This window comes from Rhipicephalus microplus, chromosome 4, assembly GCF_043290135.1.
Source record: "Rhipicephalus microplus isolate Deutch F79 chromosome 4, USDA_Rmic, whole genome shotgun sequence".
In the NCBI taxonomy this organism is placed as follows: Eukaryota; Metazoa; Arthropoda; class Arachnida; order Ixodida; family Ixodidae; genus Rhipicephalus; species Rhipicephalus microplus.
The window spans coordinates 209,611,410-209,638,994 of record NC_134703.1 but is presented as its reverse complement, the minus strand read 5'-3'; the positions used below and the strand labels follow the sequence as shown (position 1 = coordinate 209,638,994).

At 44.2% G+C, this 27,585-nt stretch overlaps 1 protein-coding gene and 1 long non-coding RNA gene across 8 annotated transcripts in view; both read left to right on the top strand.

The window, feature by feature from the left end:
• Positions 1–27,585, top strand: part of nab (NGFI-A-binding protein homolog) — a 1,065,342-nt gene that overhangs the window by 182,582 nt on the left and 855,175 nt on the right. The window lies entirely within an intron of this gene.
• LOC142814730 (uncharacterized) overlaps positions 958–27,585 on the top strand; it is a 28,790-nt gene continuing 2,162 nt past the window's right edge. For both annotated transcript variants that reach the window (XR_012895053.1, XR_012895052.1), the window contains exon 1: positions 958–26,810. This is a non-coding gene — a long non-coding RNA (uncharacterized LOC142814730). The remainder of the gene's footprint in view (positions 26,811–27,585) is intronic.

Genomic DNA, 27,585 nt, shown 5'->3' with positions numbered 1-27,585 from the left:
GGTGGTGCTTTCACACTTCTCAGCTTTTGTGGGGCCTTCCTCAGAAAGAAGGCGTGTGTAATCGCGACCTTCTCCTACGAGCACTGAACAGACTTTTCAATGAAGGCGGCCGAGGTCACATTCCCTCGATTACTCCTATTTCCGGTGTTAAATCAATAATGTGGCCATCTATGCGGTGCACTAACGCTGCCAGAATGCAGGTTCATAACCTGTTTTTGTTTTTAAATGATCAAGTGCTTGAAGGGAACTAAATGGTGCCTATTCAATTCTACTTCACTTACTGTCAGATCTTTTCTAAGAAGCGAGGTACAGCCTCCAATCGCTTGACCGTAGCGACCGTGTCCCCACCCCACCCTATTGGTGCTATCATGCAACACAAAAGCAAAATCACAAAGTTGTTATGTTATAAACAAAGTTCATTGATGTGGACTTCTGCGCACGTTGGTATTCCATGTTTAGGATCGGTAACTAGAAACGAGGACACAGAGAAGGTAAACACACATAACGCTTCTTTGAAGTTTTATTTCGGAATTCCAAGGCTACTGATAGGGCCACAAAGTAATATATATGCGCACATCTGTTGCGTAGTACAACAAGATATCTACCAGGCACCAAAACGAGAGCCAAAAAAATCAAACTCTTTTCTCGTCAGCGCAATAGAGGGCATGCTAACATACTTGTCACCCATCTTGTTAATCTCCCCTGCTTGTATAATTTGACGCGTAAGCTCATTCGTGCTGAAATTCTGCTATTGTCAAACAGAAAAAAACAGCCACACATCGCTTGCAACCTTTCTAACAATGTAATGGTTTCAAGGCAGGTGTTCATTTATGCAACGACCGGTTTGACCGAAGTAGCAGCGGCCACAAGATCGCAGCAGGCAGTACACAACACACACAGGGCAATTCACAAACTTGTTTTTGTGCTTTGTTTGACACCCCCCTCTTCGCTTGCATTTCCCGTCGTGATCTTGCACAGCCTTTCCACCTTCTTTGGCGCTTAAAAAAGCACACACATTTTAGCCCGCTGCACAATCTCCTTATGAAAAACCGCGTGTACGTAAGGTGCTATCATTGTTTGATTCTCTTGCTCAATTGTTCTCGCAGCAGGACGGGCTTCGTTCTTGCCGTCCTTGAGGGTACATTAGGCCATGAAGACCAGCCAAGGCTGAGGATCCAGCAGCCCGCTTCATTGCTCATTGAAACTGAATTGGACCAACTTTCTTAGGGCCCTCTTGAAACAAAGCTGGGCAATGCTTCTTTTCACTTGCTTGAAATGCGCTGAGTGGTAGGGGAGTAGAGGTTAACTTGCACGTGGTTTAAAATGACAACATAAGTGATCTCCGCCGACTGACAACCGATCATGGTGCTGTTCTGCGGGAGCTCATGCGTCCCTTTTAATAGCGCGAGACTCCCCTTGATTACCGGCAAGAGAAGGTTGAAGTGAATCTGTAGCTATTCAGAAGGAGAGTTCACAAAAAACTGAAAATTGTCAACATATCGAAATGTTTTTGCTACTTTTTACACAGTGATTCTTCCGACAGACTCACACAAAGCTGAGCTAAAAACAGGTCCTTGAGTCGGGAAGCTAGGCAACAACCAATAAAAATGCCCGTGTTCTGCAAATGTGCACGATCCTCCCATAAAATGAAGGCCCTATAAGTAGCCTTGGAATCGCGAAATAAACATTTTGAATGTAGTGCTATGTGTGCGTGTGTCTTCTTTGTGTCCTCGTCTTCAGTACGCTTTTACTGTTCTTAAACGTGTTGTTAAAAATATACGTAAAAGTCAAACAGCGTACAAAAAATTCTTTATCACAGGATAATAATGGCGAAAACGTAAACTTACACACATGAAGAAAGGTCGTCACACAAAATAATTTATTTTTTGTGAAGAAAGCCAGCGAAGATTGCACTCAACATCACAGAAACACGAAGTTTTAAAAGTGGCCCATTACAGTACGACGTGCTGAAACATATCAAGTAACGACAACAGTCACAGATTCGAAGGTGGCGGGATACGTTGGGAATTCTTGAGATTTTTTAAATCGCCCAGATAGTGCACAGGTAGTTAACAAAGCAAATATAAGATTTGCGATCCTGTATATACGGGTTAGTTTGCTCGACTGGTCCAGCTCACTGCGCCCTACGCCTATTCAGGAAATGCATGATTTGATAATGCATTTACCTTAAAGAGCCAGGAATTATTCAGCAAAATCTATTATACTTCACGTCGCCTGATCCAACTGCCTCTTCGTATGACTAAATTCTGGAGCACAAATGCCTGATTATCAATGGTGCACGTAATACCCCCCCCCCCCCTTTCCTGTGTACACTCCAGCCACTGAGTCGGTTCGTCCACCATGAAAGGGGCAGTTGAACGTCTCTTAAGGCACAAACAAAAACGTCGCACTCCTCTTAGCGCGCGCAATTGCGCGCATGCACCGGTGCACAAAGCAGACGCTGCATCGGTAATAGCGGGCCTTCCGACGACTGAGAGGTGCTACAACGATGCTGTCACCATACTACAGAGGCGCTTTGGTGACAGGATGCGGCTAGAGCAAGAATATTTCCCGAAGCTACGCATTTTAGCCCTGTTCATTGGTTAAATGACACCATGGAAAGCTCTGCGCAAACTGTGCGACCAAGTTCTCGTCAAATCCGAGGTGAGACTCTTAGCGTGAAGGCCTCATTCTCATCCATGCTCTGCAACAATATACTGCGCGCTGTTCCGCGGGAAATATTCCTGAAGTACCTTCGATCATGTGCCGTCCAGGTGTCACGCACCTCGAGAACAATGGTACACCCATAGCACTGAATGTTCTTCTCAATTTCCTGTGCATCGAACGGGAATGCCTAGAAAAGAGTGATTTAGAGTGCGCCCCAGGACGACAAGTAGGAAATACCCAAGTGGGAAGTACGTAGATATATCCTCGCCATGAGAAACATATCGCATCTGTACTTCATACCAACTCAGCACGCGAAACAAAGAATGGCAACTGCGGCTTTTGCTCGTCCATTGAGCATCAATCGGTATAATGCAGTACTGAGTTGCCCATGACGCAGAAGAAGGGACTACTTTCCAAGAGATGTTACTGCTACACCGCGAAAGGACATCGGGCACGGAACTGTAAAAGAAAGATTGCCTGCTCAAGATGCGAACTCCGCATGGTACGAGCATGCGCGAACCAGAGAAAAGTGCAGCGTACAGCCTATATGCAAACAACAACGAATAAGGAATTCGGCACTGTGCATATCGCACGGAAAACGACAAATAAATGAAGGTTCCTTCGTTGTTGTATTTCTGCCGACATTCCGAGCTTATACTATGTCTCCTGCCGCTACATACTCGGAGTTTCGACGGTTGCAGTCAGTGAACCTGCATTACAGGAGCTTTGTCCAAGCATCTCTGGCCGAAAAGCATAGGAACAACTCGGATATCACTCAACGTTTTCTCGAGTGCATCATCTCAAGCAGCGAAGAGGTGCGGAATTGTCAAACTTCGACTGCGAAGTCATTTTTCAGACAAAGAGTTGGTGGTACAAGCAATCGAGATCCCAAGCATGTATCAGGACATCAAGGAGAGCACAACTGACGTACCCTTCGTCGCGTCTTTCAAGAAGCTTAAAAAGGGTTTCGCCGGTGAGCTGCTACATCCACTTGTCATCACGAAGAGTGGTATCATCGGTTTGAATCGGATGTGGAAAGTGTTGAAAGGCGAAGTTTTTCGATTCGAAGGCAGCAATTTGTTGGTTTCACTTCACACAAAGTTGAGATGGACCTTCCGGGGAAGCACATTGCTCTTGATGTCTCGACCGACAGCTTCGTGGAACATGGTGTGTGTGCTGGAAGTTCAGACTACCAAGTCCGACGAGTTTCTGCGGTCTTTTGGGGAAGAAGAGAACCATGCAGGGAGTAACAGAAATAGGCGAGACACCTAAAAAGAAAAAGACCATGATACGATTCGAGAAAACCACAATCCTTTTCAACGGGAGATATCAAATGACGCTCCCTCAAAAGGAGGACTTGAACTTGAAAGAGACGAACAAGTCACCGTTACTTGAGAGAAAACTTTTTCGACCATCTCAAGAACAAGAAGGGACTGCTCGAAACTAATTACCGTATAATAAGAGATTGCTTGCAAGCAGAATACGCCAAAGACGTCAGTAACAGACCTTCTGTCTTCACGAAATTACACATGCCACACGAGGAAGTACGCGAACAACCGCTGATGACGAAACTCGAGTATTTGATTCAACGGAAACAGGCGACTCGAACGGGTACGTAGCAACTTATACGTGCGCTGAATCTGGAGCCGAGCATCTCAATCTCGTCACGGGTATGACAACCGCGGCTTGATAGTGAAAGTAGCTTTCGTGCTCAACAAACGCACACGTCCGTTATACATGCTTTACAATGCAACAGGAAATATTGCAGTAATATCGGGTGGTACACGCGCTCCTTGTCAGGGGCCGTCAGAACCTCTGATTATCATAATGGCTTCGTGGTTTAAAGCTGAAACTCACAACAAAAGGCACACACGCTACTGTGTCCATTATCTTAAGGCCACGTAGTGGGTGCATACCAACTTCAAAAAGATGTCATGCACCGAGTGTTTGAAGTACGCTAACAACAGGGATTCGCTATTATGTTCAACGCCTAAACGCAAAGATTGAGTGTCCCCTAATTTTGTTTCTTAATTAACAGTTATTAACGCATAGATGTACAGCATTCCACAAAAATTTACTGTTCAGCGCAATGATGTGGATCGGCAATGACAATTGAACCACCAGACAATACCAGCTTCCTGATTCAAGAGTAATTGCTAAGTCTAGCATGACTGAACATGCCAGAAACACCTACTGCTCTCGAGTACAAATAACTGTATATGGTAAAGTAAATATAATACTGCGGGAAGCGATTCTCATTACTTATGAGAGCGATGAGCATGCTTTTTCGGACAAAGATATTGCGGTGCATAACGAATACCTTTAAACGTTTCAACGATGTTGACGAACTCTAAAAGCATTGAATCAGATGGCCTACAGATCCGTGCAATTCAACATGGAATTCAAGATATAGCACTTGTCCTAGTACACATCTATAACACAGCTCTCACTACAGGTATCTTGCCATCAAAAATGTAGACAGCCAAAGTCATACCAATATATAAAAAGCAGACAGGCTGAACATTCAAAAGTTCCACCCCTAGTGATTCTGCCCATTTTTCAAAAGGCCTCGAAAAAATTATTTTAACTCAGATGTCATCTTTTTGTGAAAAGCATCATTTTATGACGAAAACTCAGTATGGATTTCAAAAAGCAAGTTCACGCAATTAGCATTTTAGATCAGGAATATCACATACTCAGCAACATTTACAAGAGGCTGACAATAGGTATATATGTCGATTATACTCAGACTTTTGATCATATCAATCATAATATAATATTAAGAAAGCTCGATACCTATGGCATCAGGGGCACTTCATGCAGTTTTTTTACGTCATATTTATTTCAAAAAACGCAATATGTACAAATAAATTACTTTAAATTATCAACTGGGAATATAAAAATAGGTATTCCGCAAGGTAGTATCCTATGCCCCCTGCTCCTAAATTTATATATAAATGACGTCGTCTCAATATATAACAATGCTAATTATAGGATATATGCAGAGGGCACGAGCGTATTCATAACATCTTCATGTTACACCACACTGATAAACAGAGCCAATGAATTTATCCGGAACATGTCAACATGGTCAACCAGAAATCCTCTCAAAATAAACTGCAATAAATTGAAAGTGGCAATTCTTCACGCCAAAGAAACAACCATTCTAAACATTTTCACTTTGGTGTTAAATATATAAACATAGAAAACGTTATTGAAATAAAGTAGTAGCAACGTATTTCTGCAGCCCAATACATTTCGACCAAAACATGCACTCCGTTTTAAGAAAAACTTAGCCCTATCGCAGGTATGCTTAATAGCAATAGATATCGCCTGCCAACATCCGTAAAACTATTAATCAGGCACTCGCTACTTGCAACACACACTAACTACGCTCACCCCATACGGGGTGCTACAACTGAATCAAACCTTGAAAAAATGCACTAATTGCAAAAGAATAATACGTATGATAGCAAGCGTAATATCACACTGAGGACCTCTTCGCGCATTATAACACCCCCACCATCTTTTGCTTCTACGACAGTTTCCTGCTTCGTGTATGGCACTACAATATAAATTCAGAAAGTAGCGTATTTAACGAAATAGTCTGTGTACATAAAAACACAGCTACCTGTATCACCCGTCACAGTAAAGTATCGTCTATACTCCAATCACGGATAATATATGACATGAAAATGTTAAAAAGTAATTACCGAGATCGCTTAATTTACATTAGGCACATTAATGTATTTTTGTACGTTTTTCTTTATTTTTGCTTGTTTTGTGTTAATGAATGTTGATGTCATCCTGAATATTAACCGAAGCACGTTTTTTGTCGCCTCTGCCATCTGCTGCCACCATAAAGAATGGGGGCCAAGAGCTCCTCAAGCGGCATACAGCCCCTGCCGTTGTATTAGAAACTTTACAGCGTAAAAAGAAAGAAAGAAAGACAGAAAGAAAGAAGGATGAATGAATGAATCATCACCAGCTCCTGTCGGGAACACATTTATGAAACAACTCGATATTGCTTATTGTGCCTTGTAGAAGACGAAGTATTGAGCATACCCAGTTGGGTATGTGAGGTCCTCTTATGTTGCATAGTGACTTAGTGAGGCACCAAAGAATGGTTTTCTACAGAACTCGCCAACCGAAAGTTTCAAATTTTCTTGAGCTTCATCGCAGTAGAATGTCTTGTCGTCGTATACTCTCTCCGCTTTCTGTGATGAAGCGATAGGTGGGTGGCTGGCATGACATCCTGGGGGGAAAAAATGAAAGAGTACATAGTCAACGTTACGTTCTTAGATCACAAGCTGTTCTCGCCCATCACAGAAAAAAAATAACCTACCTGGCGAACGACTATTTTTATCCAGCTATACACATTCTGGAATATTGTTCAAGTACACAGCGTGGAATACGTTGGAAGTTAGAAAGTTTTTTTCAGAAAACCTAATGAAATATCGGAATAGTATTTTGACAATAATTTTACTACAGTTATGGGAGCATGTGAAGCACCTATTTTTGGGATATGTACTGATTGATATGCACAAACTCCACGCAGACATTGCCCTCTAGACAGAGTATGCCTTTGACAGTGGGGAGATTTTCCGTAAAACTGGTAGTTTTCATTGCAGGTGAAGCTCCGTTTCGCATGTTAACTGCAAGTAAACAAATGCAGCCCGCATGTTCCCATGGGGAGAACCCGAGTAAATGTGTTCCAGAGTGGTGGGCGTATCGCGTGAAAGTTGCATAGTTGGGTATAGTTTGGGAATGCTTACTTGTTGTTTCATCTTCATTATTCTCATTCCTAAGATGAAGGAGAACCGCTGCCTTCAACCTCAAGCAAAACATATTAAAGACGCTTTTGACTGAACGCCCGATGCAGTGCCTACAGATAAGGGGTGGCCAGTGAATCATTGGGCAGCGCGAGTAGGCTATGTGTTCTCTTATTTTGTGTGGTTGTGAAATTGGCGCGAAGCTGTAAATTCATTCCAGCGCGAGCAGTTATTATTTTTTTTTACTATACAGAAACTGTTTGCGTCGGTCTTGCTACCGGTAGTAGCAAAAACGCTGCCGATCGGCATAGAGGCTCCCGACAACACGCGACCCTGATATTATAGCGCAGCGCGTGACCTGGAAATCACAATAAATTATCAAAGTCAGCTGAAAATTGCGTTCTCTTCTCTGGACAAATCACGGAATAAGCTAAAAAATCACTTGTAGTGAGCCCATCTATCACCCATTGGCTGATATGAACAGGGCGCGCTCAGTCGTTACAAAGATCGCCGCGGGAGGCCGCTACTTGTCCACGCGTGCGCGCGCTATGACACTGTTAAAGCCACGCATTCGAAGAAGTGCTCAAGGTCGCGAAGCACGCGTGACGTTTCTCTGTGGCCCTGTGATCCCTCCCTGCTTAGCTTCCAGCGCTTTCGTCGGGACGAGAGAATGCAATTGCGGCATGCGACAAACCTTTGTAACTTCTCTCGCACTTGATGGATTCTTAATATTTTTGCGGCGTTGAACTCGTGAAAACGTAAGCTCTTACAGTGAGTTCATTCCATGGTTACTAGAAAAAGTGTTTCAGAGCCCCTTTAATGGGCGATGAACACAAATGCCACGTGCAAACATGCCATGGAAATCATGTATGGCATAATTTACACGGCTGCCACTACTTGTGCTGACAGTGCAAACGTTAATGGTGCCGTCGTTACGCGAATATAAAGAATGTACTTGCATCTTATCTAGATACCTGGGTGTGTATAACACTTCTACTTGTGTTTACGGTGTACTACATCTGTGCGCATCGTAACGTTGTGCTTATTTTAAAGTAACATGTTAACCTTCGTCATTCGTGCTTCGCATATCATCAATTCCCACTGTACGTGGAATCAGCCAATTTTTTATAGTGGGGGTGTTCCCTGTTTCTGCTCATAAGATATGGGAAGCTTATATTGACCGGTTAAACTTGAGCAAAACTAAATGTTGCACTGACATCAAAGAAACTCGCTCCTTGTGGCTTAAAACTGCAGCTTTATGAAACACAAATACGCTCTGAATTACAATATGCTACAACCGTGTGGAATATCGCCTATAATAATCTGGTAACTTCCCTTCAACTTGTTCAGAATTACTATGTTCGTTTTATATAGTCTAATTAGAACAGAACCGCGAGCATTGCAACCATGAAAACTTCCCTTGCACAACCTTTCTTACATCTCGCAGAAAAGTCTCCCTTTCAACACAATTTCACAAGATATACTATCATGCTTTCTTGCATTACCAACTTCTACTTCGCCCACAGCACATGTCCCATTTCAGTGACCACCAGCACAAAGTAGGCATCCCAAGCAACACAAAAACTTTCTTCAATTCTTTTTTGCCTTGCACATCAAAGGAGCGGAACAGACTTTCCGGTGAAATTGTTGCTATTAGCGCCAACAGCTTGTTTATTAGCGCCAACACTGTGTAAGTTCTTTTTGTTCCTACACTCTAAAAAAAGAGCGAGTAAAAAGGGTGTCTTTTTGTCCCACAACAATAATCGTCATCTATATTGCGTTCCATCCTTGCGCTATCGCCACGCGGCCGGTACATTCCGGTCGCGATTGACATGCCCATTATCAGGGTTACATTGCATTCTCGATAGGAAAGTGGCCAGCGCCGAGTTTTCAAGAAAGGAAGCGTACGCAAGCCTGATAACGATTATTGTTGTGGGACAAAAAGACACCCTTTTTACTCGTTTTTATTTAGAGTGAATAGCAAGTATTGCATAATTATGCTCTGTGCTGTATTGGCTGAAATGCATTATTATACAGTGTATTAGCAGACATTGTACTTTTAAAAATATTCATTTTTACGATGTAGCTGTATTCACTGCTTCTTGTTCATTTAATCTTTTTTTGCAAGTAACCCAACCTCCTCTGTAATGTCATTTCGCCCTGATAGTAAAATAAATAAATAAACTGTAGTGATATCTACATACTTTGAGCGCGTGCTCCGAATGACGGTAAGCTTCGCCAGCCCGAGAACAACGCCGGCTGAAGAATTGATGACGACAAATGCAGGAGCAAATTTCTTGGCCCCTGACAACGGTGGGCTCGCAAACAGGGCCAAGTATATGCTTGACGTGTCTATAGGCTGCAGCCGTTTAGCGCGTGGTTTCAGCGCCACACAGCAACAACCAGCGGATGACCGCAATTGAAACGTCGACAGGTGGCGTCCCACTCTGATTACTTGCGGGCTGCCCTAAGTGCTCCTAACGAGCGCACTGCCTCGCGTGTCCGCCTTCATTCTCTGCGAAATGCGTGGCGTGGCTGGTGCATTTATTGCTTCGGCTATGCCGTTTGCGCCCGCCCTTATCGACGCATCTTGCAGTCATTGTCAAAGCCCTGGTCACTTTTGGAGCAGTTTGAGAGCCCTCGTCTTTCGGAAAATGTGACGCACAATACAGCTGTTTCGGAAATGTCTACTGGACTCGCTTTAGTCACGAAAAATTGCCACTGCTTCTGCATCCTGTGGCTGTTGACCGGGTATGAGAAAGCTTTGAAAGCGACAGCCGGAAAGTCCTGCTTGGTACCGGCTTTGCCTAGTGATGACACAAGAGTACTGCTCAATTATACTTGAAAATGCCCATAAGTGGCTGGGCTCAGGAATAATATCTCCAGCTTTACATCCCGAAATCATCGCCAGAAATTTCGACTGTGTTCTTCTGCGTGCACCAACATCGCACGAGCTTCGATCGCTAAGCCACCATCAGCAAAGGTGCATTGTAGTTGTGATGCGCTGTTACAGCGCATGCAGTAGCGGTACATATTTAATTTTCATAGAACATGCAAACATGACGGAGCATATGGCGCGGCGCACAGAATGTTACAGCCGACAACAGATGCTGCCACGAGAAAAAATAGTTATCAAATGATATGTGCGAGAAGCACTTCCAAAGATACACTATCAGCATGCGCAATGCATCTCTCCACATCTCTTCAACGAAAATGAGAAACGACAGCAGAGTTTTTGTGTTTCACAATCACAATAGTCTACGACGTCTCACCAACTGTTTCTGCAAATCAGGCGCCGCTGAACGCGTTAAATGATAGACATTTCGGTGCAATAATCCCAATTACAGCAGAGCCGTACCTTCTATCAAAAGCCATGACGAGACGACAAGCCGCTGGCACATTTTTGTTGTCTTTTTTTAATATCATGTAGAACATTGAAAAAATACTCGTACACTTTAGGAAGTTACCGACGATTACGACACTCCTTATGCAAACTGCAGTTTCTGTTTGGCGTCATGAAAGGCATGAAGTTCACTTACAGACAACTGTTTATTATTCAAGTCAAAGGTAAAATAACTATATGCTAGCAAAATATGAAAAGAACTTCAAAATTAAGGAAGTTTCGGCTCTTGTTCATGTTTGTGAGCTACGCCCCCGTACGGGAGCCAAAATGTCCCTCATTTTAAAAGCGATTGTCGTATTCCGTCGGGATATTCATTTTCTCATTGGGCATTCACGATAAAGCAGTTTTTCGTCACATCCTCCATTTAGTTCATCTTGTTCAACATTGTTCTTCATCCTTCGCATTATTTATTTGCTCTATTGGCGGTCAAGTCCATCCAGCTGGAAGAAGAAGAGCATTGCGTGTAGACCTCTCGCTACACGTTCCATCGTTCAGCCACAGCGACGCTCAACGCAGGAAGGGCTGCTTCCTGTCCATAATCGTGCCTTTTCTTCGACCCAAGTGCCGTGTTTTTAAAGAAGTAATCTGTAATCTGGACCCGCACACGTTCTTTGATATTAGAGCGAAACATCCGCTTCGAATGTTAATCGGGTCCCTGTCGCAACAACCAGTGACGCTGTCCGAGTGCGATACCTGATTACTAGATCAGTGTAGCGCTAGACATTGGGACACTGGCACGCTGCACATTGCCGCGCTGCCCACTGGGCCACCCATTATCGGCCGGAATCCGGCTTGTAATTTTTTTTTTTTTTTTGCAGCGAAAGCTGTTATCAGATCACTTTCCGGGTCACGCGCACTTGCATGTTGTCCGCCGCCGACGCCGGTGTCTGTAACCACATCGCGCAAAATTAGAAAAAAAAAACTTAACTTAGGCCGGCATGACCTAGCACCAATGGCACAGTGGGGCTCCAAACCGGGTCCGCTGGGTGCCAGCCCAGTATTCTACCACTGACCTACACCGGTGCTTGTGACTTGTCAAACTTGCCTTAGACAGGCTTGATTTCAGGAAATCAGTCGCGTTAATACGACTTATAAAGCGTTTTAAAACAGCGAAAGAACAACCAGTCGTCGCGCAATGCGAATAGCGCAAATAGAGTGACTTGTTGGGCAAGTTGGTTCATCCTTAAGGAGCTTAATGCGCGAAAAAAACATGAAAGAGTTACTGATATAGAGACCCGTGAGTGTTTGCGCTTGTCCTTTTTTTGTGTGTTTTTTTTTGTGCCATAAGCTCGTTTGGTCTAACGAGTATGCCGTCCAATGCTCCAATACATTACAAACGCTTGTTGTTTCCCCATTAACTGTGGCGCATACCCACTTCAGCCTTAATTCCTAATCGTCGTCAGCCACTGCATGGACAATTGGCACAAAATTTTTTGCAAGTGTTTAGCGGATAACACGCTTCTCAGACGAATGACGAAAAATAGCATATATAACACGCAGGCCTGGCGTTTTTTTTTTTTTTCGTCAAGCGCACATCGCAAATAATTGAGGCCGGACTTTTAGGCACTGAAAAGTATGTTTTAGGCGCCGTTTTAGGCCCTCAAAATCAAAATAAAGGTACAATAGGTTTTTACAAAAATTGAAATATCCCAGAACGACGTCGGTTATTTGTATTTACGGCAAGAAGCAAAAAAGTGGTATACTTAGCAGAAATTTACCAACGATAACCGAAATAAGATAAGTAAGTAAGATAAATAAGTAAGATAGCAGAAATTTACCGACGATTGAACACTATAAATAAAGTTTTTTTATTCAAATAAAGTTTTCCAATTCATTTCAATGAACAGAGGCTTGCATTTTCTGCTTGATATACAGTATATGGTCAACCGTTTTGTTGTCTAGCATTGTGTGTCAAGCGCCTACCATTCAATTAACACTCTCTTTGGGTCTCTTTCGTTTAGTTCTGGCTGGGAAGGGCAGCGCAGGAGCAAATGACCAGACCACTGATACCCCAGAAGAGAGGAATGCTATGTCCAATTGCGTATATAGGACCAATTTCGTCCCTATCGGTGCACACTTTAAAAGGCCTCGCACTAGGTTCGGGCATTTCGAGTTGAAAAGCGCAATGGTGTGCTGGGCTCTCCGGATTATTCCTGTGAAAGCTTGCAAAAACATGTGCAAAAACCATCCATTTCTAATGAATGCCACTTGCCCATTCTCGCAGGCGTGCGCCTCAAGATCTAGGGAGTGAAGTACAGCAAGGAATGGTCCTGTTTTTACGTCGCTCGTTTACGTTGACATTGGTGGGCCGACGTCGCATACCGTACGCTCTTCATCTGAACTTCGTTACATGCTAGCTATATTTTGAAAAACAGACGAAAAATGTCCCGTCTCCTGATTATATACTACATTTTAAACAGTACTTCATTAAGGGCGTTGAACGTGACATTACTCCACTTGGCATGTGCAATTTGTGTGTTCTGTTGTGTGGCACGAATGACTTTGGTTCGCGCTAGCTGCTTCATATAATTTTGAAAGGAAAGCGCAAGGGCAAAGGGAAAAGAAAGACAGCACTCTTTGTCTCTTCGTCTTTCTTTTCCTTGTGTCTTTGCACTGCCCTTTCAACATCAGCATAATGAATGAAAGCTGAGAAAAAAAATAATAAAACACGCAAACGGAATCTTGTTATTATTTTTATTCTCGTTTTGAATAGCCTCGAGGTGATATTCACTCATCGACCCTCGTTTCGCGTCCGCCTCGGTCGACCAGTCGCTATAGGGTGTTTCACTGCTCCCCCGAATGCCGCGGCTTCGATTGGGGCCGCGGCGGTCGCATCTCGGTGGAGGCGAAAAAGCCGTGTACTGCGCAATGTCAGTGCACGTTCAAGAACACCAGATGCTCAGAATTCGCCGGTACCTCCACTACGGCATTCCTCATATTCATATCGTGGTTTTTTTACGTAATACCACACATATATACATACTACCGCTGCTACTACTACTATATACTACTACTACTACTACAACTACCACCCCATTTCGCTTGCGTTCGTCTTCTCGTCGTTCCTGCATCGTGCCTTCGCCAAACCTGACAACGCCTATAGCTTGTGTTTGGTGCGTCGTCTCTGACCGCAGTTTCAGCGGAGCGACGTGGTGTATCGCGGTCACAATACATGATCCGCCTCTCCACACGCACTGACTGATCCATCCCACAGAAACTGGTAATACACAAGAGAGAACTCCGAAACGACACAACATTGATGGCCCAAATGCACAAGTAGGCTGGGGTTCATCATGCGCGCGTGACCTTGCTTACACATGACGTTCTTGGTGCCTAGGCGTCATGTGATTCTCCAGCCCCGATAACGAAGAGCACAGGAAAGGAATGCGGCTCGCGCTGGCTACATGGGAGGAGAGGCAGAGGATTCATGCTTGCTTCTTCGCATTATGCTTTGGTGGCTCATAGCGAACCAATTTGAAAAATCGCCGTGGTGGAACGCTTTTAATTGTGCACGAAAGAACTTCTAATGTCTAACCACAACTTATTATGTCACCTAGAGAGGGACGCTTAAAAAGTAAATTACAAACAAAACAAAACCCACGTGCACATCACATGTTTTACCTGAAGGTGATGCAGCAGATGGTTTACAATGTTAAAGAAAACAAGCCTTCTTTGACACAGCATACTTTGTTCTCTTTATAAGCCATTTCATTCTGTCATGAAACTCGCAAAAAACGAATTAATAAAAAATTATATGTGATACGACAATCTAAAATCTTAATTACCATAGCGCGAAGGCACTGTTTAGGTACACTCATTTTCAAACGCAAGTTTTATCATGAAATGTTTGACAAAGGAGCTTTAACCGCAGTTTAATTCGACGCGATGATATTAATTTCTATTATAGTTATTTTTCATATTGCTGCGGGTGTCATTTTTGAGTAATGGCTTATGACAAACCCTGAAGCTCTGTTCTGTATTTTCATGTTTGTCACTTAGACATATGACATGGTATCCCATACGTAACAAGCGTATTAAGCTATGTTCACACTACGGTCGTAAGGCGTCGATTTTTCATAACACGCGTAAGCGGAAGCACAACAAGCGTATGCGTCTAGTTCAGACTGTGAACGTAAAGGTACCAACGTTCGCAACGAACGCATAAATCGTGGGTGAGAGTGTTAAAGGCTAGGCAACTTTTACGACTGCGATACTACGACCGTTACGACACAGCCAATGACCGATCAGCTTTCGGTTTTCAACAACCGGTCACGAGACCTGACGGGACTTCCGTCCTCCCGGCTGCAGCAGCATCGCGGAGGCGATGGCGGTAGCTGCCGGCGCGGGAAGTGCTACTTCGCCATTCCGCGGTGACGATTGGGTTGGCTTTGTTTGCTCGCAACGTGCGTAAAAAGTTGTTCCGCGCTGCCTGCCGTACTGTCTTCATTTGGTGTGGTTTAGCGTGAATTTCTTCCAACTCGGCCAGCGCTCGCGTGTTGATGGGAGCCATATTGGACCGCTAGTGACGTCGATTCTACAGCGACAAATATGATTGGCCTATCGTAAAAATCGTAATGTACGTAGCTGTAAATGTGAACAAAGGTATCGGCATAACTGCGGTAACGCTTTTTATAGCCGTTGCGTTCGATACGCTGAACGAGCTGTTACGCACGTTACGACCGTAGTGTGAACATAGCTTTATTATCACATACGTAACAAGCGTATGTATGCCAAATACACCATTCATTCTAAACATGCCGGCGCCTGTCTCATGCTTCGCTATAACGATTCAACGACCTTCGCCATCACTTAATCAACAAGAGCATTCCATGAGTGGCCGGCCCTTCATGGTTTTTCATTCGTTCTTCAGCTAGCCGTGGCTCCTCATAAAACCTGCTCTTGCTTTCCCGCCACAACACCCAAATATTTAGGGTGGTTCTTCGGTGACTTCTTTCAGGGCACTGGACCGCTTCTTTGTAGAAGGCGGTGGACGCGTCCTCGACCATAGACGTCACTTTTATTTTCTTACCCCATCTTTCATTCCCTCTCCTTCTTCCCCTGCAGACGCTGAGACGTGCTTCCACTTCTAGGACAGCAGAAAAAGCATGCTTTGCACTCCTCATGCTTATCCTCAAGTCGCTCGAAGCATGTCAGCTTTCGCTTCGTTTAACAATATAATACTTGGAATTATCAACTGGATGTTGCCTTTTTTACATGAATAATGGTTTCGCACTACGCTCCAAAACAAAATTCACGCTTGGATAGCGCTCATGTAGGCGCTCATTCAAAAAATAGGCAGTTATAAGTACTTTTATGGGCATTCAGGCACGAACACCCAATATGGGCATTTACAGGCATTATAAAAACACCATACAAGCCATTCTTAACCTGTGATTCTTGCTCATATATCAAAATTGCATGATAGGAAAGCGAAGAACAAAATAGGCATTTGCCTATAATCCGCTCTCTAGCAATTAAAGCAGAGACATGAGCGCAGTGAAAAAAGAAAAAAAAGAAAAAAAGGAACTAAGGTTTAGTCGAACTCACTACCTCAACTCATCACACATCCTGAGTCTGACACACTGCTCACTACACCACACATGAAAAACGTGAACGGTAGTATCTTTTCTTTATTGATTCAGGTATTTGTTATTTTAATTTTGTCGTTTAAAAACGCAGAGTTTTGTCTCTTCACGCTCGCGCCAACTTAAAAGTGGATCGTTAGCTTCTTTCTTACGGGTCGCCTTGGATCACACCTATCTGGGACGTTTTGCCGCAAAACTTGTTAGCGTAACCGCAGATTTGTTACGGCAAAAAAATGCAGTGACTCGCTATGCGGGTAGTCATGCCTTTGTAGAAAGCAGCGTGCATCTGAATCTCTCACTGAACACTGTAGATTCCGTCACTCGTTTGGAAGTATTTTCTGTCCTTCTCGTCTACGTTCCGCGTACGACAGCCGCAGCAGTTCAGTCTAGCCGAAATAATCATTAGAGCCGTATATATACTTCGTGTGTCATGGTCGCTGTGAAGACCGTAGATATTCAGTTAAAAAGAGCCTAATAACCGTTGATCATGATCGATCATGAATGACCTATGAGTGTTCATATTTTTACCTTAGATTACACAAATCAGGAGCTAAAAACTTCGAAATTGGGCATCGCAGTGGATAACTGCTGCCGGGAACGTGCGGCTTTCTACGGTACGAGCCGGAAGGACTCATTGCTGCAGTAGGGTTGGTCCTGATCATCAGACTAATACTCCTTTCATACTGTGTTGCGAATTATCAGTTCTATCGACGCTGTTTATTAAAATACACTGACGAAACTCGATCACACATCAAGGAAAGTTCACCCGCACTAGATGCCACGATTCGATAGAAGGCTGTGGCAAGGCTGGAAGGAAATGAGTTAGGGAAAAGACTACCTCATTTATAATTTTGGTGGTTAAAGAATCATAACTTTTTTTACGGACGTCTTTGTCTAGCATAGCTATATGAATAATACTTTTTTCTTGTGGAGCACGTATTCCTTGTGCCCCAATGCTGATTGGACGTGCTGCAGTGCGCTGAACAAAACATTTGAAAGTGCCTTGAACTGGCGCCACCACTAAGCTTTTTGTCTAAGTGGACAATCTTTTATCTAAAGAGGAGGCCAACAATAGGCAGAAATCTGGCTGAATTTTCATATGAAATTTATCTTATGGTAGATGATTCTCATCATTTTCCTTCTAGCTCGAAGAAAAGCGACTATTTACAGGGTTTTGTGACTTCAACCGTCTGTTGTCGTTTGTCGTCTTGTTTGTCGTCTGTAGCAGACGACAAACAAGAGCCCCCCACAGCTTCCACTGCTCCTGCGCGAAACTATAGGTTCATTGGTTTCACCTGTACTTCGTGAACCGATTCATGAAGGGGATGCATTTCGGCATTCGTTTCGCAAGTTCAACATAGCGGCAGTGGCACCGCAGTATTCGTTTCGAAAAAGTGCAGCTGTCGTGCAAGGCTAGTTCACAAAGTCTCTGCACCTGTTCCTGAAGTAGTCCCGAGTCCGTGCAGCACAAGATGGTTGCAGATGCAGCAGGCGACACAGCCGATTTCATTCGTGTATGTTTTAGTGACGTGCAACAAGTACGGCAGTGGAGATTTTCCTGTAAACACATGCCAGGCAACGTAAGAGGCACAGTCTTTTACGAATCACAGGCTCCCTCGAGACAGCCCCCGAGACATCCGAAGAGTAACACAGGGCATGCACGACATCTGCACTCTCGTATTGCTTTCCGCATCTCGTCGCTGCTGCACTTGCCGAAACGTCACCTGCACGAAGACAACACCCAGATGACATCACCGTGAACTAGATCAGGAAGTGCAGGGTGAATCGAACGGACCTTGTTGTCGCAGCCGGCTGGCGTTGGCGCCCAGCAGACGACACGCACTCCGGTGTTCTATTCAACAGCAGGCCACTCTGTACTTGCAACAAAAAAGATGGCCCAGCGTCCATGTTTTCACCGGCGTCACCGATAGCCGCTCGTTGGTTTCGTCTGCCTCGTAGCGGTGCTCGCCTTCGCGCTAGATATTCGACAATAGTTAGCGCATGAAGCGGACTCTTCGGACTGCACTTTACTTCAACAGTCCTTGTCTTTTGTGAAACAAACTCTATGCGACGCTTCTTCCACCTGCCCCGGCGACGCACTCACACTGGCCACTGTCCGCGGCTTGCATGGTGCTGAGGACATAGTGAACCCTTTTGCCGATCACTTGGATGTTGTAACCGGTAATTCTGCGGGAAGCAACCACAGAAAACAACACCAGCTTAATTTTGTTACCGCTGGCAGCTCTTCGCGATTCGTCACAAAAGCGAGGTACCCGAAACGCCCAGGTTGGGACGCTCGCGTTTAGAAACGCACGGCGGCTCCAAGTAGCTTGAAGTCACGTGGTAATAAATTCTGAAATGCTGTGTGGAAATCACGTGATAAAAACTCCCCGCAGTAAGACTGGATTTTCACATACTTTGTCTACATGCCTCAGAGATGGCGGTAAGACTATGTCATGTGAACTGTTTACTCGGACACGAGGTGGTAATTTCAAGCGTGAGAACGTTTTTAGAAGTCATGAGCCGCAAAAACCGCAAATTCGAATAGTTTTTGCTCACACCTAAACCTAAATAGAAATGCCTCAAGCATTTTCATTTATATCATTTATATGAAAAATACGGCCACGATTTGCTCGTGCTCTACGGGTCAGCACCATAACCAGTGCGCTGAATGGGACTAGTTGGTGCATAGCTGGGTTGGCGCGAAATACAAAAAGAGAAGGAAACGTTGTATTTTCTTCGCGCTGACGGTGTCCTACCTTGCAGCTAAAGGGGCATGCAAGAAAATGCATTCGGCGAGTATTGGACGAGCCTTATGGCAAATAGAATCTGTCTACTTCCCCGGTAGTTTTGTTCGGAAGCGGCGTTATGCACGCGAATAAAAGCAGGGTTCTTGCTCATTTACATGACAAAACTTCGCAGGTTTTCAAGGAATCTACGGAATCTTCAAGGAAGATATTCTCTGTTAGAAATCCAGTTAACGCATTTTCTCGGGAGTATATAGGCGTGAAGTTACTACAATTCGTCGAAAGAGGGTAACATTGTTGGAACAGACATCGGAAACAAGACTGCAATAGCGCTTTCTTTCTTGACAAATTTCAATCATAGTTTCCGGGAGTTCCATAAGTAATCGCTTTCAGCGTGGCACAAGACACAAGCTTTTAATTCAAAAGGAAAACTAGCAAGCCACATCTTGTTGCTTTTCCTGATTTTTCATATGAATGTCCTGCTGCTTGGTCTTGGCACTTTTGCTGTTTGACTTGATGATGTACGTGAAGTCATCTTAGTTGCCTCTGTCTTTTCTGCATACGAGCCTGCTGTAGCCGTTAATTCCTTAACAGTGACCAATACTTTCTCTTTCTTTTTTGTAAGCATTTCGACCTTCTCAATGAAATATTTCTCTTTCTTTTTTACCTTTTACCAGTTTTCGAAAATGCAGTGGAGCTACTCATGGTGCTCGGCCGTGTAGGGGAAATGCTAGAAGTCCGTGCGTGACGCACAGGTCAACACTTTCGGAACCGTCACGCATATTGCCACGCGCGTTCCTGGTTTTCGATTTTGTTTATTTTGTTTTCCACCACAGAACCTGCCAGGAATGCTCAGCGCAAACCTCATTGTTCGAGATTATTCTAGAGCTTGCGTGACGACGAGCGATAAACCTGGAATCTTCGACGGCATGTGTATAAATGGCAACGCGCTTGTCAGTTGATCGACGGCTGACGCCCAGTTTGCTGCTGTCAGTACGTGTCAGTGTGTATCGCGGTGAAAAGTTGACTTATCATTCGCAGGCCACAAGTTCGGCCGAATAAACACTTTAATCTTCGACCTACAGTCAGCTCCTTTTGTCGACGTCTTGAAGCAGTGATATTATTTTTGTTTTGGTCCGTAAATCTCCAGATATTATCATTACTAAAAATGCACGGTGTTGGTCCCTCACAGAAGCTACTCATGTTGTTACTTTTTTTATAAAGCGCTTTGAAATGTGCTTTGATAATGCGCTTTAAATGTGCGACTGTGTCCATTGAAAATAGTAAAACAAGGAAATTCAAGGCTTTTGAATGATTTGCCGTAATTCCAGCACTTTCAAAGCCCTGAAAACTAACTTTTTAAACTCAAGGCTTTTCAAGGGTTTCAAGGAACCATATAGATTCTGAAGAAAAGAAAAGAAAATAAAAGCGAGTTTCAGCCAAGGGGACAAGTTCCTAAGTAAAGAATGTGCTTTCAAATTTCGCGGGAGATTTTGGTTAACATTATTGGGTGGTAGTCATATGAACAAGCGATATAAGCACATTAGTGGTTTAGAACCACCTTCCTAATTCTCCAGTCGTAAGGAATTTCACCTGCTGTGCTGTTGAATGAAATGAGTGAGATAAAATAATTACGGGTGTTCCTACAAATGTTTATTAAATTTAACAGCAAAAATATTGACATAGGTTTTTGCAGAAACACCGCTCCGCCGCGGTGGTCTAGGGGCTAAGGTACTCGGCTGCTGACCCACAGGTCGCGGGTTCGATTCCCGGCTGCGGCGGCTGCATTTCCGATAAAGGCGGAAATGTTGTAGGCCCGTGTGCTCCGATTTGGGCACACGTTAAAGAACCCCAGGTGGTCGAAATTTCTGGAGCCCTCCACTACGGCATCTCTCATAATCATATGGTGATTTTGAGACGTTAAACCCCCCATATCAATCAATCTTGAGGGAAAACACCATTATCTTTTCACGATCACAACTATCAATAACGATGTCATCCATGGTTAGGTAGCTGTGAAAGAGCAGATTAGGTAAGAACGAGCTGTTATGGAGAGCTATGTTCTTTAAGAAAATTTAATATGGTAGGACATTGAGGCTCAGATATCTACTAATATCGGACAATGTGTCTGATGATATATGCAACGCCTTCATGAAGCATTGCGCGGTGATTAACAATACGAGGGATCGTCCACGTTTTGGTTACTTCACCACTGCTTGCCTAAGTCAAGCGCACATGACAAGCAATCCGTCATCGTGGCTACGCTTGTGGATGAAGCAGGTCTGCAAATGCACATCAAAACGAACGCGAGTCTTCCATTGCGGACGGAGAAAGCGCATCTGCCGTCATCTGCCGAGAACTGAGAGGCACGCGTGAATGCGGCACCTGGCGGCGGCTGGTGCCGCGGAAGATCAGATTGCGCCAGCTGCCGCCGTTTTGTCGAGACTTGTGATTAGGGACTCACGGAAAATATGCGGGCTATGCTGTGTTTGTACATAATGCGTCAGTCAGCCGCACTAGATTGATGGGAGCGTACAAATTATGCCTCGAAAGTTGATGAATGAGCCCTCATCTGCGAAGACAAAATAACTGTTACAAGTCGTTGGAATAAGTAAACGTGCAATGACAATTATCATGAAGTGGCCACTTGTTTCTGGATTTACTTTCTTATATGAATTTACGCGTTCTTTGAATAGGAGTCGTCGTTGTAGTCTCTCTCAGTTCGGGTAAAATGGGACACTTGGCCGGCCTTCATAACAATTTACAAAAAGCAATTTTCTTTGCTTCTCTCTTCCAGCAATAAGTGCTGGTACACTTGCCTATCTTTTCGTGTATAAAAAGTGATGATTGCTTGAAGCGTTTATGCGGGAAACATTAAGCAGCTTGTGTTGGTTCGTTAGTGATCCGTCAAGAAAGGACTGAAATTCTGCTCAACTGAACATTTGGATCCACGAATGGAGCTACTCCATGCAGTGTCAGTTCAACGAGGTATTTATTTTGTTACTTTGTACTTCCAGCTACTTATCACCAAAGTTCCGTTCTTTCGGGACTGGGGTGAAACTGAATATTTTTTTTTATTTCGGACATGTCATGCAGAGGAGCAGAATGCGACAAAAAGGCACCAAGTTACCTTAAAGAGTGTCTGATTAAAGAAACCATTTACTTACACTAACTATATATTTTCATTCATTGTTTAGCAGAGTCCGGACGTAGAAGAGATTAGAATATAGAACTTCCTGATAGAAAAACGACATTAAAAAGCGGTGCTTACTCTTGAGGACAAGACTCACTCCATTCGCGCTGCATCAAGGTTGCTCCGCGTTTTAAGGATGTCCTCAAGAGGCGCATGAAATATTGGAAGAATCTCCAACTCAAGCCATTCACAAACACGTTTTTGGATTGAGTTTGAAGGAGTTTTTTTTGCATACCAATATTTAATAAAAAGAACAGGCGATAGGAAATTTGAAATTCATCTTCTCACAAAGCCCGAATGACAAAGATAAAAGCCCATAAATGTCTGTGGGGTTCTGCATGATAACAGAGAAAAGGGATAAAGAAGAGCTGTCAGAACATATATGGATTTCAAAGTTTAAATAATCCGACGAAGTGCAAGCATGCGTTCAAAACGACATCATCATCATCATCACCATCATCATCATCACCATCATTATCATCAGCCTGACTACGTCCACTGCAGGACAAAGGCCTCTCCCATGTTCCGCCAGTTAACCAGTTTCTGTGCTTGCTGCTGCCAATTTATACCCGCAAACTTCTTAATCTCATCTGCCCACCTAACCTTCTGTCTCCCCCTAACCCGCTTGCCTTCTCTGGGAATCCAGTTAGTTACCCTTAACGACCAGCGGTTATCCTGTGTACGCGCTACGTGCCCGGCCCATGTCCATATCGTTTTTTTTTTTTCATTTCAGCCATGATATCCTTAACCGCCGTTTGTTCTTTAATCCACTGTGCTCTTTTCATGTCTCCTAAGGTTACACCTACTATTTTTTTTTTCCATTGCTCGCTGCGTCGTCCTCAAAACGACAACGTTAGGACAAAGCAAGACTGACGGTGTTTCATCTTCAAGGCGCTCGGAGCAACACAGCGCTGGGGTCTTTCGGAAATCAATGCGTGAGGTGCAATAACTGGGCTAATGAGTACTGTATGAGAGTCCACGGAGTGAACTTCAAGTGCTTTTTGTAGAAAAACCGAAGAAACGAATTTCTCTCACACTGTCTCATTTTACCTCACAAGTTGGGGCAAACGGGACTTTTTCTAGTATGAACAGCACCCCAAGTGGAGGTCACCGAAATCAAAAGTGGTGGCTCTTGAACTCTAAAATTGTCCGCCACATACCGGTAGGTAATCTCGGAAGTCTGCATTTGTGCCTCTCCTTGGGGGCAACATTCGCGTTTCAGCCACCAAAAATCATGGCGCGTGCCTCCCTGAGGCCCACGCGCGTGCGCAACTTACCTACGCGAGACAGTCTCATTGAGACATCTACTAGATAGATATGTGGGGTTTACCATCCAAAAATCACCATATGATTATGAGAGACGTCCTCCAGAAAATTCGACCACCTATAGCTCTTTCAAATGCACTTAAACCTGAGCCCACGAGCCTGCAACATTTTCGCCTCAATCGAAAACGCAGCTGCCGCAGCCGGGATTCGATCCCGTAACTTGCGCGTCAGGAGCCGAGTATCTTAGCCACTAGACCACCGCGTCGGGGTCAGACATGTGAAGCGTTTTAAATACGAAGCATTTCTTTGCGTACTAGAAGCACTTTTGTCGTCTATCTATCTATATATCTATCTCACCGACTACGCCCTGATGCTCTCGTGATCACCCCTTCAGCATGACGTAAGCCCCAATTAGTATGGGAGGGCAAGATGGTTTGCCGAATACGACTCACTGGTCATGGCCGGAATTATGTCACAGTTCCGTCACATGCGTCACCATACACTTTTCGCCAGACAGTAGCACATGCCCGGGGGTGGGCACGTGACTTTTTTGCGGGTATGTGCCACAGTGATACATAGCCAGGAACAGCGACAACACACATGGGCACTTTTAACGCGTGAGCGCTCGAAAAAGGTGCACAATGGTATTGTTGACCCCTCGAATGTAAAGAAAAAATGTCAAGATCCCCGCAGGTATCGAACCACGGCATTCTGCGTGGCAACCAAGGGTTCTACCACAGAGCCACGCCAGGTCTCGCAACTGCTTTTCAAATAGACCCTAACGTTCGTGAAGCGTTAATTGATGCATTGATGTTACAGCCAACAGAGCGTGCGCGTGCATTACTGTGCATTACGCCACATCTCCTTTTCTAATAAAGCAAAGAGCTAAAGTTAAGCATATCAGCGTATACCACTTCGGGTGTTACTAATATTCATGTTTGCGCTGAGATCGTTACGCAATAGTAAACATGTAACTGTTTACCATAAGTCTGTGCGTAACGTAGGTCTGTGCGTACAACGGTTGTGAATATCTTTGGCGCGATTTAGTAACGTGTCGCTCTATAAAAAATTACAACATAGCCACTTTCCCTCCGCATGCTTCGCATAACCTTGATTATTAAGGAACATGGGATCTGCCGAAGTTTTTAATTTCTTTTTATGTTAATCTTTCGAACAGTAGCAACATAATCATGTTTATGTTGCACATATCCAAAGGAAAGTTTCTGCATTGACGTTTAATGGTGACGAGTGGAATAAAAATATATATTTACTATTTTCAAATTTTCTGTCTCATTTTAACGGGGAAACCGAAACAGATCTTCTAATGTGCGGAGAGTGGGGCGTCTACATTATTGACTCTCCATGCGTTTTTTCAACATTAGGCGAAATCTACACAGGCGGCGTACTTATGTGACAATTTCATGTGGAGGGTCTTTCTTTGAAGGGGGGGGGGAGCTTCTTAAGCCGTGGGCTGTGCGTCCGCATTGCATGTAGTAGTTGTAGTAGGTAGACACCTCCATGGCTGGACTACGGGAGCGGCACGCGCGCCACCTTTTGAATTGAGGAGGAAAACCGTGCACGTTAATCATCAATAAAAATTTCTATTGAAATGACCTACAGAAACGAGTACTATTTATTTAATCTCCAGGGGAATTTGCCTTGAATTTGATGCTTACTAAAAAACACTCGTATCAGAAGGACGCACTTTGAGTACTATCTGGCCGCATTAAACTCGCTTAGACTAAGTTAACTTTTTGGTTTTAGCAAGCTTTAGCGAGGGTTGGTCTGCAGTGCCATGAACAAGAGGCGGCGAAAGGTGGGAACTAGACAAGAAGCGCAGGCTGTAAGAAAGTACCGCGTGCCACTTCTGTAGTCCACCCATGCCATCTCTCGTTTAGTCCTTTGTCTGGTGGATGACGGCACTTCTATATGATGAATATATGATGAAAAGATGCGAGATCGCGGTACTTAGAGCGTTTACAACACTCTAAGCCAAAAATGGCCAAAATGGGAGCAACGGCTGTTTTTACTCCTTCAGACCGACTGTTACTCTCCGAAAAGACCAAGCGGAACAAGATGGCCGACTTGTTCGAGAATGGGGGAGCAACTGTATTCATCTAAAGTTTGTAAGGGAGCAACGGAAGGAGGAACCGCTGTAAATGCTCTCGTCACGCAACGGTTACTCCCCGGCAGGACACCGCACACAAATATGCATGCCGCCCACATTGATATTCATGGGCCAGATTATTGTTGGTTCTGTGTGCTAAACTTCACCAAACCAAAACAGTGATTTATTTTAGCATCCGTAGATAATAAGATAGCAGCCCTGGCTGAACACAGAAGGCCTGAGAATACAGTACGGCAAATACCTAACACACGCAGCAGCAGAATGGAGAGTTGGCACGTCAAAGCGGACCGAACGCCGAAACACGCGCAAAACAACGATAAAAAAAGCCTAGACACGCCGTTCGTCCGCGAAGTAAGGGCGTCAAAGTCGATCAAGCACCGAAACACGTGCATAAGGAGCCCCCCCCCGCCCAGATATATCGGAGAAGAAAAAAAAAAGAAAGCTGACCCAGACGCGCTTCTCATCAGCCATACACTTAGTAGCACGCTTCACCGTGTAGTTTGAGGGCAGAATGACAAATCTGCGCCATCTGCGCCCGCACGACAAGTGTGGCGCTAGCTTAGCAAACGATGTAAGTTACAAAGTAATTTTTATTCAGTGTTTATGTTGACTAGCACTAAATAAAAATTACACTCAACTTTTTATATTTATTTATGAGTTTTAATGTACCTCAGTTTTTTTTTTTATAATTGTATTAGGAGAACACACTGAAATTTTTGCGCTGACGCCTGTGCTGCCACTGCTCGACGTTTTTTTTTTTCGGCGCAACTAGGTTCGCGTTCGCACTACTTACTCATTTTCATATGGTCTGTGGTTGGCGAGCACATGGACGTGCTAGCTTGTGAGCGATGTTTTGATCGTGTGTGTGTGTCGCAGATTTGCGTTTCTACTTATTCGTGATGAAGGTTAGTGTATATTTATCTTTATTGAGCGCGAAGTAGTTGTGGATTTTGCTGCTGGGTGGAACAAACACATCGTAAACACGTCTTCAGCTATCTGCAAGCCTGTTCGCTCGTCGGACAAAGGACTGTGCATGCATCAGCGTGCAGGTGAGTGGCATTTCCAGCAACATTTAATGCTCTTACAATACATTGTTGAGTTGTTGCGCTATTGAAAGAGAAATGATTTGCTCTTATTCACCGTATCCATTGCTAGCCTAATCGGACTAAATTACCTCTATTACCGCCTGCATACCCTCTTGCTTCCCCTGTCACCACTGCAGTGCCAGTGTACTTTTGCAGTTAAAAGTTCATTTCCGCAACACTACCTCGCTTGAAAAAACATTGGGGCGGGGTTGTAGCTGCATTCATACTGGCACTTTTCTACCATTGGCTTTATGTAATGTTAACGGCTGAGTGTTGGGGCCTTGGGCCGCATTTTTTAGAGATGTAAAGTGTATGTAAATCAGTAAGTGAACAAATCATTGTCGCATCACTTCACTGGCATAGCCAGGTGGTTGCGCACAGAATTTTTTTAGGCCGGGCGTAGGGAGCCCAAATTGACGACCATATTCGCTTGCCCGGCCTATTCAGATAAGCGGACCCCCCCCCCCCTCCCCGCACGCCTAAAAAAAAAAAAATCTGCCCACATCACTGCGTCACTTGCTTCACCTCTGCGCTGAACGTACTATTTTATAAGCGCACCATCAAGCGAGCAGTTTACATATTGACAGAACAATTGGAGGAGGAATGACCCAAATTTTCAGATTTCTTTAGTGATGCAAAACCTTAGCAAAACTGAATATTGTAAAAGACAATCATAAATGCTGTATGTTCTCGTTAGCGCTGTCATTATTCTGCATCATGAAATCTTTATGCGCTGTGA